General features: G+C 41.4%; 1 protein-coding gene across 1 annotated transcript in view; it reads right to left on the bottom strand.

The window, feature by feature from the left end:
• The window catches only part of LOC124796374 (selenoprotein M-like), a 42,435-nt gene that overhangs the window by 24,852 nt on the left and 2,154 nt on the right, over positions 1-15,429 (bottom strand). The gene's annotated exons all lie outside the window — the stretch shown is intronic.

Genomic DNA, 15,429 nt, shown 5'->3' with positions numbered 1-15,429 from the left:
ATTGTTTGCTTCAATAGGCAAACCCCTTCAATTGTCTGCACCTCCCTTGGAAACAAACATTCTGCAACTGCTACCATGCACGATTTTACGAGTGGTCCCACGGAAAACGGCTCGCCACTCGTCGCAATGATGTGAGCGACCCTGTAGCTTGCTCGAATTGCAGATTCAGTAGTGTTTTCCCCGCTCTCATTCACCTGAAAATTATAAATGCATTACAGAACACGAACTATGTTGTATGTTTTGATACCCTCCGTATTACGAAACCGTTTTTGAACTTACGTCTCCTGGTATGTCGTTCTTAAGCCTGGCTACCAGTTCTCTGCATGCAACGCCTTCTACCTGATCGTAGTGTGCTGCGTGAAGATGTGTATAATGTCATTGTATATTGTACCTCTTCGCAGAATTAAATACTTTATGACATACAAGACAATGCGGACGACCATCCCTCTCAATCAATAGAAAGGTATCTTCCAATAGAGGTACAGGGTTCCCGCAGCTAGTCATAGCTGTCATTGAACACGGATTATTGCGTCAGTTGCGGCTGCATGCGTCCAGGGGGCAGTGAGTTCGCTTTCCCCCTCCACGCGGGCTCCAAACTGCCGCAGTGAGCGCTCCAGCTCCCTGGAGCTTGGTTGGAACAGCCTGCCCTAAAGGGATCCTTTTCAGCAGTAGATGCCAGTGGAGGATATGGCTGGTCTGGATGTCGAAAGTTTAGGACCCCAAAGATGTCTACTTGCATGGCTACTGGAGACCGATTTTAAGGGGATGGACGGAGTAAGTACTCTATGTACTGCCAATGACGTGGTCACAATATTGTCAAATGCAATAATGCTAGTATAGGATATAAATGGTCAAGCTTCTTACAGGTTCAAAACATGATAAGTTCCTTGATTTTACATTCCTTCATTAGGGTACCATGTACCAGTGATCATGGAGGGCGATCATCTCTATAACTGACACTGAATGGCAGTTGATCATGTGGTGAGTTTTCAAGAAGCAGCTGACTACAATCTCCACAAACTGGATTGTTCCTGCAATGGGAAGACAAGCCTGATGTCTTGGTGTATTAAGGCGTAGCATAGTACAGGGCTATTACAAATGATTGAAGCGATTTCATAAATTCACTGTAGCTCCATTCATTGACATATGGTCACGACACACTACAGATACGTAGAAAAACTCATAAAGTTTTGTTCGGCTGAAGCCGCGCTTCAGGTTTCTGCCGTCAAAGCACTCGAGAGCGCAGTGAGACAAAATGGCGACAGGAGATGAGAAAGCGTATGTCGTGCTTGAAATGCACTCACATCAGTCAGTTATAACAGTGCAACGACACTTCAGGACAAAGTTCAACAAAGATCCACCAACTGCTAACTCCATTCGGCGATGGTATGTGCAGTTTAAAGCTTCTGGATGCCTCTGTAGGGGGAAATCAACGGGTCAGCCTGCAGTGAGCGAAGAAACGGTTGAACGCGTGCGGGCAAGTTTCACGCGTAGCCCGCGGAAAATTGGCTCATGCCACAACTGGAGACCGACAGCGCCAACTTCATCTTTCAACAGGATGGTGCTCCACCGCACTTCCATCATGATGTTCGGCATTTCTTAAACAGGAGATTGGAAAACTGATGGATTGGTCGTGGTGGAGATCATGATCAGCAATTCATGTCATGGCCTCCACGCTCTCCCGACTTAACCCCATGCGATTTCTTTCTGTGGGGTTATGTGAAAGATTCAGTATTTAAACCTCCTCTACCAAGAAACATGCCAGAACTGCGAGCTCGCATCAACGATGCTTTTGAACTCATTGATGGGGACATGCTGCGCCGAGTGTGGGAGGAACTTGATTATCGGCTTTATGTCTGCCGAATCACTAAAGGGGCACATATCGAACATTTGTGAATGCCTAAAAAAACTTTTTGAGTTTTTGTATGTGTGTGCAAAGCATTTTGAAAATATCTCAAACAATAAACTTATTGTAGAGCTGTGAAATCGCTTCAATCATTTGTAATAACCCTGTATAGGAAATATGGCTCCATGTCACATACATGATATACAAATCAGAAGCCTCACTTCCCCCACTTTTCATATAATCCCTCATCCATATGCAATGTCAAGTCACAGAGAGAAATTTAACACTCTGCTACATCCAGGCTGTTAGGGAATGTTACAAAGAAACATTACAAAGTTTTTCACAAGAGAGTAACATTCAGGACTGGGTAGGATTTGAAGTTTTAAGACAGAATCACTTAATACAGTACTGAAGAAGACATTTGTCTTGATACATTTTCAATATTGTCTACAAGGAGAGTAACAGACAGAAAGGATCCTCCATCAAAAACTGAAAGAAGTGCCACTCTTCAGTTCACTTTATTTTGCTTTCCTTCTTTGGAATGGCGCTAGGGTTGTAGCAATATGCCTTAAAGAATTCAGCCACGTGGGATTAGCCGAGCGGTCTAAGGCGCTGCAGTCATGGACTGTGCGGCTGGTCCCGGCGGAGGTTCGAGTCCTTAGGATAATTTAGGTTAAGTAGTGTGTAAGCTTAGGGACTGATGACCTTAGCAGTTAAGTCTCATAAGATTTCACACACACACACACACACACACACACACACACAGATATATATAAAGAATTCAGGTCTGTTTGAAGAGATTACCATGGTCTCACAGCCACTGGTTGATAACTTTGGTCTTTTCACTGCATGAAATATCCATCACAATGCCACTTACTCCAAACAAGGGCTCTCACCATGGGCATTGCTGAAGCAGAGCATTGGCCATCTCTGATGACAGCCATTGCTCGGAGACCCAATGCCCTAAACAGATGGGCACCTACTTCTTAGCATGCGCAAAAGGGAGGTAAAACCTGACATCAATAGCGGGTGCCCTGCCTTGTTGGGGCTACCACTGTATAGATGCCTGGCAACCCCCACATGGACTTGCTACCATGGTAGGTACTGGATGACATCCCCCTTATGGCCTGCACTTCTGTAAAAAATTTTGGAATCATGGAGGTCAAGCTCAGTTATTGGGAACGAACATGAGTTAATAAAAAAAGTAGAAAAAACAAATATACGCATAAATAAATCATTAAGTAGGAAAAGCCATAACTGATGTCATACAAACAAGCTAGGTTGTTGCGAGGAAATATAACCTAGAGACTTTGTCTGAGAAAATATGCAGTTAGAGAGTGAGAATGCAACACAGGAAAAAAAGATGTACAGCAACTGCTTGGAGTCCATGCTTGCTGTGCATGCACTCTCAAAAAGAGATGTGAACAGCATATTTTTTGGGGGGTGGGAGAAGACATTAGCATTAGGGTTGTTATTCATAATCTGCTAAAGATTTCCAAATATGCATTAGGATTGTTATTTGTAATCTGCTCAAGATTTCCAAATATTTACAAGGAGACATCTTACTTTGCTTCAGTTTGACTTGAGCCAGCATGTGGATTGTTAGGGTCATGTCAAGATATAATTATGTCTCCATGTCACAAGTAACAAAGATTTAATTTGATTTTACTGAGAGATATTGTGTATAGCACAGGCTGCTGACTGTGTACTGTATGTAATTATGAAACTTAACAATTTATCAAGCTTAGAAACATTGCTAGTACAATAAAATTTCTGTAAAGACATCTTTGAATTCTAATTTTGTTAAACAATGAGACCAGCCACACAATGACTGGCCACCTGTTGCTGTTGTGTTTCTGACTATTTGCAACTGAAGGTACAAAAACAAGTCGATAACGTTTGGAGAAGGCCATAACCCATCCAGCACCATCTCAAGGATAAAACATACAGGTGCTGTCAGCCACAAATGTCCCCCCATGGTATAAGCTTGCAAGGTATGTGCCTCTACAATGTTACTGGCAGGTATGTGTAGTTGTTTTCTATAGGGACAGTTGGGTGGGGGGAGCTTGCAGTGTTAACAAGGTTCAAACAATTTTCAACAAGAATACAGTTATTTTTCATATATGGTAAGCAGTGACTCACCAGATTATGGTGAATTAAACAGAACTACTTTAAAACATATTTTTGAGAATTCGAGAAGGTACAATAGGAATTTGCTAAGAGAAACAATTGAAAACAATAAGAGCAAAAATAAAAACACAACAGAAACTTGACATCCTGAGTTAGGATCGCAAATGGCCCAGTAACGATCAGTGGAGAGGAGATTTAACTTGCATCAGATGATTTCTTTAAAGGTTTGTTAGTTCAAGAGATGAATCAGAAAACATGTTAATTAATGATGTCATTCTACAGGCAATGATAGAAGAAGTTTATAAAGCCACTCAAGGTATAAGGAAAGGAAAAGCATCTGGAGATGAGCAAGTTAGTAGAAATGGTTAAGACTGGAGACAAAGTAATACAAATTACAACTGCAAAATTGTTTGCAAAAGTCCATGAAAACAATTGTGTCATTCTAGAACGAAATTTCACTCCGCAGTGGAGTATGAGTTGATTTCAAACTTCTTAGCAAAAAACTGTCTGCCAGACTTGGAACATTTGCCTTTCATGGGTGAGTGCTCTACTGGCAGATCTATCCAAGCACATTGTGAGTGGATACTCAAAAACGGAATAACATGACTTATGTAGTACGCATGGGTGGACCTTGTGCAGAACACATTTCTACCGCAAAACGTATATACCATGGCTCAGTGCCAGTTCAATGCCGCCAGTGGTGTTGACCTGGCTTGTTCCATTCAACTGCGGGGATTGTTTTTGCTAGCATTGTTTTGTTCTTGTTTTCTTTTTTTTTTTTATGATGGCAAGTTATTGTTTTCTATGCAGCAAAAATGCTGCTGAAAGTGTTTTACTATTGAAAACAGCTTACCAAGATGACGCTATGGGTACATTCAAGTGTATGAGTGACTTGCTTCAATTAAAAATGGAGACATGTTGATTGATGACAAACCTCGTTCTGGGCATTCAACTGGCCAAATCAACGAAAATATTGACCAAGTTCAAGAGCTTGTACTCGCAGACCATTATAAGAATATTGCACAAAAGTGTTCGTCTAAAAAAGACCCAATTTGTGACAGACAGAAGACTGTTCTTCCACTGACAACACACAACCCTATACACAGCCATCTGTGTTAGACAGTTTTCGGCTAAAATTGGCATGGTTCTGCTGCCCCACATACCTTGCTAACCTGATCTGACTCCATGTGACTTTTTCTTATTTTCACGCACGAAAAGGGGCATGAAAGGACACCAATTTGACAACACTGATGAAGCCATGTCTACAGGCGACTACAAAAAATGTTTTGAACAGTGGAAGCAGCAGTGGGACAAATGTATCACACACAAAGAAAGAAAATATGTTATGTGGACACGCGTCCAGAAATGCTTACTTTCCATGTTAGAGCTCATTTTATTACTTCTCTTCAAATCACATTCATCATGGAATGGAAACACACAGCAACAAAACGTACCAGCGTGACTTCAAACACATTGTTACAGGAAATGTACAAAATGTCCTCCATTAGCGAGGATACATGCATCCACCCTTCGTCACATGGAATCCCTGATGCGCTGATGCAGCCCTGGAGAATGGCGAATCGTATCACAGCCGTCCACAATACGAGATAAAGAATCTCTACATTTGGTACTGGGGTTGCGTAGACAAGAGCTTTCAAATGCCCCCATAAATGAAAGTCAAGAGGGTTGAGGTCAGGAGAGCGTGGAGGCCATGGAATTTGTCCGCCTCTACCAATCCATCGGTCACTGAACCTGTTGTTGAGAAGCGTACGAACACTTCGACTGAAATGTGCAGCAGCTCCATTGTGCATGAACCACATGTTGTGTCATACTTGTAAAGGCACATGTTCTAGCAGCACAGGTAGAGTATCCCACATGAAATCATGATAACGTGCTCCATTGAGCATAGGTGGAAGAACATGGGGCCCAATCAAGACATCATCAACAATGCCTGCCCAAACGTTCACAGAAAATCTGTGTTGATGACGTGATTGCACAATTGCGTGCAGATTGTCGTCAGCCCATACATGTTGATTGTGAAAATTTACAATTTGATCACGTTGGAATGAAGCCTCATCTGTAAAGAGAACATTTGCACTGAAATGAGGATTGACACATTGTTGGATGAACCATTCGCAGAAGTGTACCTGTGGAGGCCAATCAGCTGCTGATAGTGCGTGCACACGCTGTACACGGTGCGGAAACAACTGGTTCTCCTGTAGCACTCTCCATACAGTGACGTGGTCAACGTTACCTTGTACAGCAGCAACTTCTCTGACACTGACATTACGGTTATCGTCAACTGCACGAAGAATTGCCTCGTCCATTGCAGGTGTCCTCGTCGTTCTAGGTCTTCCCCAGTAGCGAGTCATAGGCTGGAATGTTCCGTGCTCCCTACGACGCTGATCAATTGCTTCGAACGTCTTCCTGTCGGTACACCTTCGTTCTGGAAATCTGTCTCGATAAACGTACCGCGCCACGGCTATTGCCCCGTGATAATCCATACATCAAATGGGCATCTGCCAACTCCGCATTTGTAAACATTGCACTGACTGCAAAACCATGTTCGTGATGAACACTAACCTGTTGATGCTACGTACTGATGTGCTTGATGCTAGTACTGTAGAGCAATGAGTCGCATGTGAACACAAGCACCGAAGTCAACATTACCTTCCTTCAATTGGGCCAACTGGCGGTGAATCGAGGAAGTACAGTACATACTGACGAAACTAAAATGAGCTCTAACATGGAAATTAAGCGTTTCCGGACACATGTCCACATAACATCTTTTCTTTATTTGTGTGTGAGGAATGTTTCCTGAAAATTTGGCCGTACCTTTTTGTAACACCCTGTGTATATATGTGTACCATCTCATATACAACCCTCCACAGCTTTACCTCCACCATTACCTTCTCTCCTACATTCCAAACTTCTACGAAGTTTTCCTGAATACCTTGTGCAATTAGCATTCCTGGAAGAAAAGATACTGCAGAAAATTGGCTTCACCACAATAGCAATTAGCATTCCTGGAAGAAAAGATACTGCAGAAAATTGGCTTCGCCACAATATACGGGCTTATTTCTGGAATGAATTTTCAAATTGTGAGCATCAATTTGAAACCTCCTAGAAAATCAAAATGGTTTTGAAATTTATTTATTTATAAATTAAAATTACAATCCCCAGTGTCCACTAAAATTCACCATGTCGGCAAACATTTGTTTGTCACATCTTCCTTGTGTGATCTGTCTTGTCTTACTTGACAGTCTGCTACCATCATAAAGTTGTGTTGTTCACTTGCAGCTGGAGTTCATTCTTTGTGTTATAAGAGTGTGTGTGTGTGTGTGTGTGTGTGTGTGTGTGTGTGTGTGTGTGTGTATGTATTCGGTAAGTCTTGTTTACAAATGAAATATATCAGGTGCCTCTACTCTGGGTCATCAGGTTCATTTTCTCTGGTGTTTCGGCAGATATTTGCAATTCCATTTTGCTTTCGATTAATGCTGGGCATTGCATGAAAGACGTGATGAGCAGTATTTGTTTGGGCTGACTCTTGCTACATGTTGCAAAAAAGAAATTGCAAATATCAGCTGAAACAACACAGAAAATGCACCTGATGACCCTTAGGAGAAACAGCCTATGTAGAGAAGGGGTCACTAGCAGAAAGACCTACAGATTATCATTGTTTTGTAAAAATGGGAGCTAGCTCTCAATATAAACCAATTTAATGTACAGCTCATACTGTTTGAATACCACAAAACTCACATATCATGACTCTATAAATGTGAATTACAAGCATAAGTCAATAAATTTTCATTCTAATTGTCTTCAGGTTGGCAGTATTGCTTAGTACACTCACCAGCTGCTAGATGGCACCATTTTCTTTGCTTGTGGCAGGTTTCAGCATAGTCACATCACTTCGCTTTGCACTCTTGCGAAGTTGACATTGTGTCACACTCTGTGGGTCGACAGAAGCATCCGATCCCACACGTCGGCTTTGACCCATGACGTAAGAGTGTTGTGGTGTGTGATGTCATGATGGCGTGGAGTTTGGTTTGTGTGTGTGGCATGTTTCCAGATGTCGTGTTGTGGTTCGTTGTGCCCTCTGGTGGTATGTTAAGGGCTTTCGTTTGTGTGGTGTAATGGGCTCAGTTTGCTCTTGCTCATTATACAGAATTGTTCGAGTGTTGGTTGTGTTTGTAGTGGAATTCGTTTCAGTGAGTTAACGATTTTGTGGTTTTGTGTGAAGGTTAATTTACTGTTGTTCACTTTATGTTGTGTAGTAATCTTAGTAAATTAATCGGTTGCGGTTTTTCTTCAGGAATTGATACGACGGATAAAATTAATTGCGTGCATCTGAGGGAACTTATGGGGAACACCACTTTGGAACTGATAAAGTTTCTGCAGCTGTTCGGTTTAATTGCCAAGGTCGTGAAGTGCTCTATTTGTCGCGAAGAAATGAAGTTGGCTTAAATTCCGATGTCTCGGACCAGGGACGGTTATATGTGGCACTGTCGAAAGGATGACATTTGGCGTTCCATACAGTGTGGTTCCTGGTTCAAGAACTCTAGGTTGGGCATGCGCGAGATTGTACTGGTGACTTATTATTTTTGTTATAGATCCCCACACAGTTTTTGCGCACATGAGACTGGTGTGAGAGAGACGAGTGTGCTTGATTGGTTTTCTTTTTGCCGTGAATTGTGTTCCGAGTTCATTACGTACAGGGTTAAGCTGGGGGTGCATGGGGCTGTTGTGGAGGCGGACGAGTCACAGTTTGGGAAAAGGCAGTATGGGAGGGGTTAGTCTGTGGTTGGTGTCTGGGTGTTGGGGGCTGTTGTTCCGGGAGGGGGGGGGGGGCTGGGTGTTGGGGGCTGTTGTTCCGGGAGGGGGGGGGGGGTGTTGTGAATGTGTTTTTAGGCTTGTGGAAGGGAGGTCTAAGGCAGAATTAGTGGGGTTAATTGAGGAGTACATAGAACTGGAGTCCACAGTAGTTTCAGATGCATTTTCTTCATATAGGGGGTTGGGTGAGAGGGGATTAAATCATTTAGTCGTTAACCATAGCTTAGAGTTCAAAAATTATGAGACGGGGGCTTGCACAAATACAATAGAGGGGTTGTGGGGGGCTGTTAAGTCAGTTCTTGGAAGGGGGAAGAGGCACTCTTCCAACCTTCAGTCTCATTTAGACGAGTACTGTTGGCGGAAGAGTGTCCCTGAGGGCTATTGTATTTTTCGGGTTTTTTAAGGGCTGTTAGTAAAATGTATAGGCCAAAAGTAGTTGGTTAGGGTGGTTTATTTCGTGTTAGAGTGTGAGGGGGAGGGGGGGGGGGAGTGTGTTGGTTTGTGTTATAGTTGTGGAGGATCTATTTTGTTGAAGTTTTTGTTGAGTTGTAATGTGTGATTGAGATTTTTGTTTATGGGTTTTTTATTATGGGGTGAGGGGGGAGGTTGGGATGGTGGGGGGGGGGGGGGAGATTGAGTTGTGAGTGGGTTGGGGCTTTCTTTTGGTTGAGTATTTTTTCGTTGGTTTGTATGTATGTGTGTGTGTGTGTGTGTGTGTGTGTGTGTGTGTGTGTGTGTGTGTGTGTGTGTGGTGGCCTAGTTTGTAGCACCGGAACTTTTTTGTGGTAAGTTTTTATTCTTTTGTTTTTAGTGTATGTGCTGTGTGTTGGGGTCGAGGGAAGTGTTTTATAGAAATGTGTGGCTGTGAATGTTGGTATTGGTATCGGGAGATTTTTTTTAGCTGTATAGGTCAAAGTAAGTGTTTGATCCCAATGTGTGGCTGTGAATGTTGGTATCGGGAGATGTTTTTGAGCTACATAGGTCAAGGGAAGTGTTTGATCCTAATCTGTGGGATCGGGAGCTGCTGTTGAGCTATATACGTCAAGGGAAGTGTCCGATTCCAGAAGATATTGTGTTTAGTGGTATTTGGGGAGTTTTGTGATGTCAGTTTTTTTCGTCGTTTTGTGTGGTTTTGTATAGGGTTGGTGTCTAAGTTTGTTTATATTTAGTTTGTCCCCACCCAAACCCCCCCCCCCCCCCAAAGTCCCGCACTTGTCCCGTTAGTGTCATTAGGTTTTTTGTGGAACATGTGTGTGTTTGTATTTTCCTCTTCATAATTTGTACGTAACGACTTTATATGTGCCATATTGGAATCGTGGTTTATGGTCGTTCCCGCCATGTTTGTGACATCATGGGTCAAAGCAGATGGGTGGGATCGGATGCTTTCGTATTTCCCTCTCTGTTTACACCAATGAAAAACAGTGTTCTGTAATCTGCTTTTTTTTTAGTACTGGAGGTGTACCAGGAGCTGAATTCCACTTGCAACACAATATGAGACAAATTGTGCAATATGGTCAATATTTGATGAAAGCAAGGTGTTTACCAGTGTGCCAAGCAATTCAAAAGCGCTTTGAATAAGCATAGAGAACAAGGGCACACGAAGACATCAAATCAATCCACTATTGATGCTAACATTGAGCCATGTCAATTACTTGATTTTGTATAACCGTAAGTCTCAACTCTTCTGCCAGAAGACAGAGCCTCTAGCTCCGAAAGCTTGTAAAAGTTAAACCATTTTGCGTATGTGTTCCCCTGCCGCTGCAGGGTGAGTAAATTTTTTATGTACCCATTCACATTATATTATCAATAACTGATTATTTTCGTTGATAAGTAACTGTTGATGAAGTGGGAAACTAAATATACACTAGTCATGCTTCTGCAAATAACACCATCCATAACAGGCTCAGCTTTCACAGTGTGTGCCACATCAGTCTCAAAACAGCTCAATGGAGAGAGAGAGAGAGAGAGAGAGAGAGAGAGAGAGAGAGAGAGAGAGAATCTTTTAACAGTTATTGGACTGTTGTGTTTTTGAAAGCGATCATCACTGGAGACTGTAAAAAATTATCTCATTGTACCTTTTATGCTGTTGTCATAATAAATTCTCAAATATCAAAATGAAACAGTTCCAGCCACACATGAAAATTATACTGTAAGGTAAATTGATCGCCAATTGGTCTGCTTCATATAGGCAACGAGGTAATGGTTCTACGTGAATATTAATAAGCAAGAAATGAGGTGCTATATTTTGAGTACTGAAATTGCAACCATTTGATATTCTTCAAATGTAATTCGCCGTTACATTGGATCATCAAAAATTGCCTTAATTTTTGCATTTTCCAAATTTCATTCTATGTTTTTGAACTGTAGGTAGCACAGCTCAAGCACTTGATAGGCAGGAGGGTGAAAATCTGATTGCAAGTTAGCAAAACAAACGAATTTAAATTCACGAGTAAAAGGTCTACTACTATCATGTGTCACAATAGAGAAATCTCTTGTGAAGTTTTTGGATTTTTACTGTTGTTTTTTCCCCAATTAACTTTCTGAAATAGTCTCCTATTCATCTTTGTCTGTGCCAATGGCCAATTTAGGTCCCCTATTAGATTCAATAAAAGTAAAAATGTAAAGCTAGCATCAATCCAAAGTTTACAAGGAGCACCATTGTTCTTCAACAGACACAGTGATTATGGAGGTGGCCTTTGTCCTCTTACATTTGAACTGACGTACCCAGCCAGTTACAGAGGGGCCAACAGTTTAGTATGGTCAGAACCATGGCATAGCTTGATGTTTTTTTTACAAACACTAATTGATGTGAGAAGTGAAATAAACAATAAGTGACTATAAAAATATATGGACAGACTAAAGACTGAACCCCTGTACATTTCTATTTAGACCTAGTGTCACGATGAGCCACACTAGAAATCATCTTAGGACAAGAAATCCATCTATGGGTCTACAAGCATAGTAGCTAGTGGTATTATTACAAGGTTACACTTGCACCATAATTTCCACTAATATAAACCAAGCACATTAATGTATTTCAATCAAATACGTTTGCATGAATCAGAATTTTAAAATGTCTATAAATATTGTCATGCCACTAATTTGGATGAAAATCACACAGCAGTCCAAGTGAAGTGCTGGCAAACAGTGAACAGAATAGTGTCAAATACCACATAGGAGAAACTGAAGGACTAAACAGCATTCTCAATCACAAAAACTCACTCTAACGTGTCATTATGTTCCAAGACAAAGTTTTTCGAATTTCATTTAACAAATACCATAAATTATATAGGACCCTGAAACATTTCTACAAATACCTGTTTACTTCACACTCACTGTATGAAATACTCTATTGCTTCCCCATACAAAAGGACAAAAAGTGCATACAAAAGTTGCTTTAGCTAGAACAAATAATTAATTTACTTAATAATAGTAATAATCCAGAATGCTTACCTTATGCCGAAGGTATCATTAGTGTGTCACTTTGAGGAGGGTGTTTCAGTCTTACAAAAGACTTCAATGACAGAGAATATTTTACAAAAAGGTGAGTAGCCTGGTTATGAAAGAGAACTTATCAACTTTTTGCGTGTACTGAAGATTGTGATACTGGCACTCCGAATTTAACAATGATATACAGAAGACAGAAGCGTCCGATTCCACCAGTCTGCTTTGAACCATGACATCGCCAATATGGCGGTAACAACCATTCACTATGACTTTAATATTGCGCCTATGACGTTATTATGTAAACATGACAACAAAAGTGAAAATAAATTGAAAAACCACCACACACATCTTCTTCCAAAAATATAGTCAAACTAACAGGACAAGTGTGGGAAATTGGGGATTTTTGGGTGGGGCAAACTGAATATAAACACACACCACCGTACCACATGACAAAATAAAATTCCCAACTTCCACTACACACAATATCCTCTGGAATCGGTCAGTTCCCTTCACCTATACAGCTCAACCGCAATTGTCGATACCACATTATAAAACTCCAAAAATTACACCACCGTCACAAATATTGGTACCACAAAAACAACACCTAGACAAACAAAATTGGAATTGAACACTTCCCTTGACCTATATAGCTCAACAGCAGCTCACAATACCAAATCACCAATACCACCAACCAAACAACTCAGAAGTACCCCACTAACTACCATAACACGCAAAAATACACCGAAAAGAATGACTACTTACCACAAAAAAATTCCAGCTCTGTACTCTAGGTCAGCCACTACAATCACACACAGCCACACACACAGCCCATAAAGTTGCAAAAATTTGATGAGGGACAAAGCACTGTCCCTCATCTCTGCACGAAAATGCACACTGTTGAACTTATCCGTCATATCCTCCATACCTAACTAAGGTAGCAACAAATTAATTTAAACAATACCTCACGGTTCAAGCAGTAACACAAAAATGAACCCAATACACCACATAACACGCAATCCATAAACACACCACCAGAGGGCACCACTGACCGCAACAAAATAACACCTATAAACACACCACACTCATAAACTAAACTCGGTGCTGTCATGATGTCACACACCACAACAGCCTTAAATCACAGGTCATCAAAGCCGATGGGTGGGACTGGACGCTTCCATTGACCCCACCACTGATACTGTATTTTCTGTAAATGCAGAATGTAGTGACACACTGATCTTTAACATAGCCCACAAGATCTACATTAGACTGTGAGATCATAGTTTTGTTTGGCAGCAAGTGGCAAAGCAATCATATGTGTCACAACCACCATTGTCCCCATCAAAAACCCTGCTTCTCCTGGAATAGTACTCCTGAAAAGTGTTTTACAATTTGATTGCCTTTTTTGTGCCACAATATGAACACTGCAATCACAGAGAAGCTACCAAAACTGTTTGTGTGCCTTTGGACAGTGGAGCAGCTGAAGAGTATGAGTTACTGAAAATAATCTGTACCTGACCTGACACCTTTATTATTCATTAACAACAGCTGTCAGTATTTTCTTATTCAATTAATGAAAAATAGTCTTCTGAAAACTGAGACAAAATGGCTGACCTCACTAAGACACATTTACTGGGAATACCTTCCATTTTCCATAGTTTATCTATGATATGGGCTGCCCCCCCCCCCCCCCCCACACACACACACACACACCAGCAACCAGAAATGTAGGAGGAAACAAAATGAAACTTCACATGTTGAAAGGGTATGTGACGTAATTTCAGTGATCACAAAATCGAGTCCAATTTACACAGAACGTGGCAGTATTATCCACTTATTATCAATATGACATTACACTACCTCTGTTCTACATGTATGAATTGAGTTGGTTGGGAATGATTTCATAAAGCCATTGTGCCCTCTTCTGGGACAAGCTGGCCCACAGGTGTTGTAAGTGGTCCTTGATATCCTGGATATTGGGACGAGGACAGCGCTGAAATCTGACGTGCCATGCGGAAAGGGATCGTCCTGTTGAAATACTACAGCATGATACTATAGCATGAAAGACAGCACATGAAGTCACAGGATGTTGGTGACATACCTTTGTGCCATTGGAGACCCCTCCAACCAGCTGTGATCTGGCTCCCACACCAAATCTGTCTCTCACCATCTCACCAAAACATTTGAAGGGTGGTATCTCTTCACAGATTGACAACATACTCACCAATGATGGTTACCTGTGGTAGTGTAGAACTGCAATTCATTACTGAACACAATGTGATGCCACTCATTGGCAGCCCATGCTTCCCAGACATAGCACCACTCCAAACGCAGCTGTTTCACATTGTGGTCTTAACAGCAGCCTACCTGGTCCAGCTGCTGAATGTTATAGGGAATCCATCACTTGTTCTCAGATGGTAGACAGAGATGTGAAGGGATTATGATGTACTTGCTGCACAATACAGCAATCCTTCCTGTCATGATGTCAATCGGAACACTGATGATGAGTATGCCTGCCCTCACATTCTCTCGCAGGCTATCATCTGGCACATAAAATTGCCCAGCAAATCTAGATACTGCATGATTCAATTATGCAAATAAATGAGGCCCCTCATACACTCTTAATAGTGCTGCCTCACTCGAGTATGTGGCATCTCCATGTCCTTTTATATCTACATATATACTTTGAAGGCCACTATTTGGTGCATGGCAGAGAGTACTTTATACCACTGCTAGTCATTCCTTTTCCTGTACAAAAGGCAAATGGAATGAGGAGAAAAAAACAACTGTCTATATGCTTCCATACAAGCTCCACTTTCTCTTGTCTTGTCCTCGTGGTCCTCACGCAAAATGTGTTGGCAATAGAATCATTTTACAGTAAGCCACAAATCCTGGTTTTCTTCATGTGGTATCCATTATAGACGAGCTACACTTTCCTAAAATTCTCCCTATATACTGAAGCCAAATATTTGCTTCCTCTACCACTGACATCAAATGCTCATCCTGTTTCATATTGCTTTGCAACATTACCTATACCTAGATATTTAATCGACATGACTGTGCAAATAGCACACCACACACTATTTGAACAGTGAAGGATTATTTTCCCCCCTCATCTCCACTAACTTATATTTTTCTACTTTACAGCAGGCTGCCATTAATCACAAAATTTAAAA

The sequence above is a fragment of the Schistocerca piceifrons genome, chromosome 1 (assembly GCF_021461385.2).
Source record: "Schistocerca piceifrons isolate TAMUIC-IGC-003096 chromosome 1, iqSchPice1.1, whole genome shotgun sequence".
NCBI classification, from domain to species: Eukaryota; Metazoa; Arthropoda; class Insecta; order Orthoptera; family Acrididae; genus Schistocerca; species Schistocerca piceifrons.
This window is presented reverse-complemented; position numbering and strand designations above follow the sequence as displayed.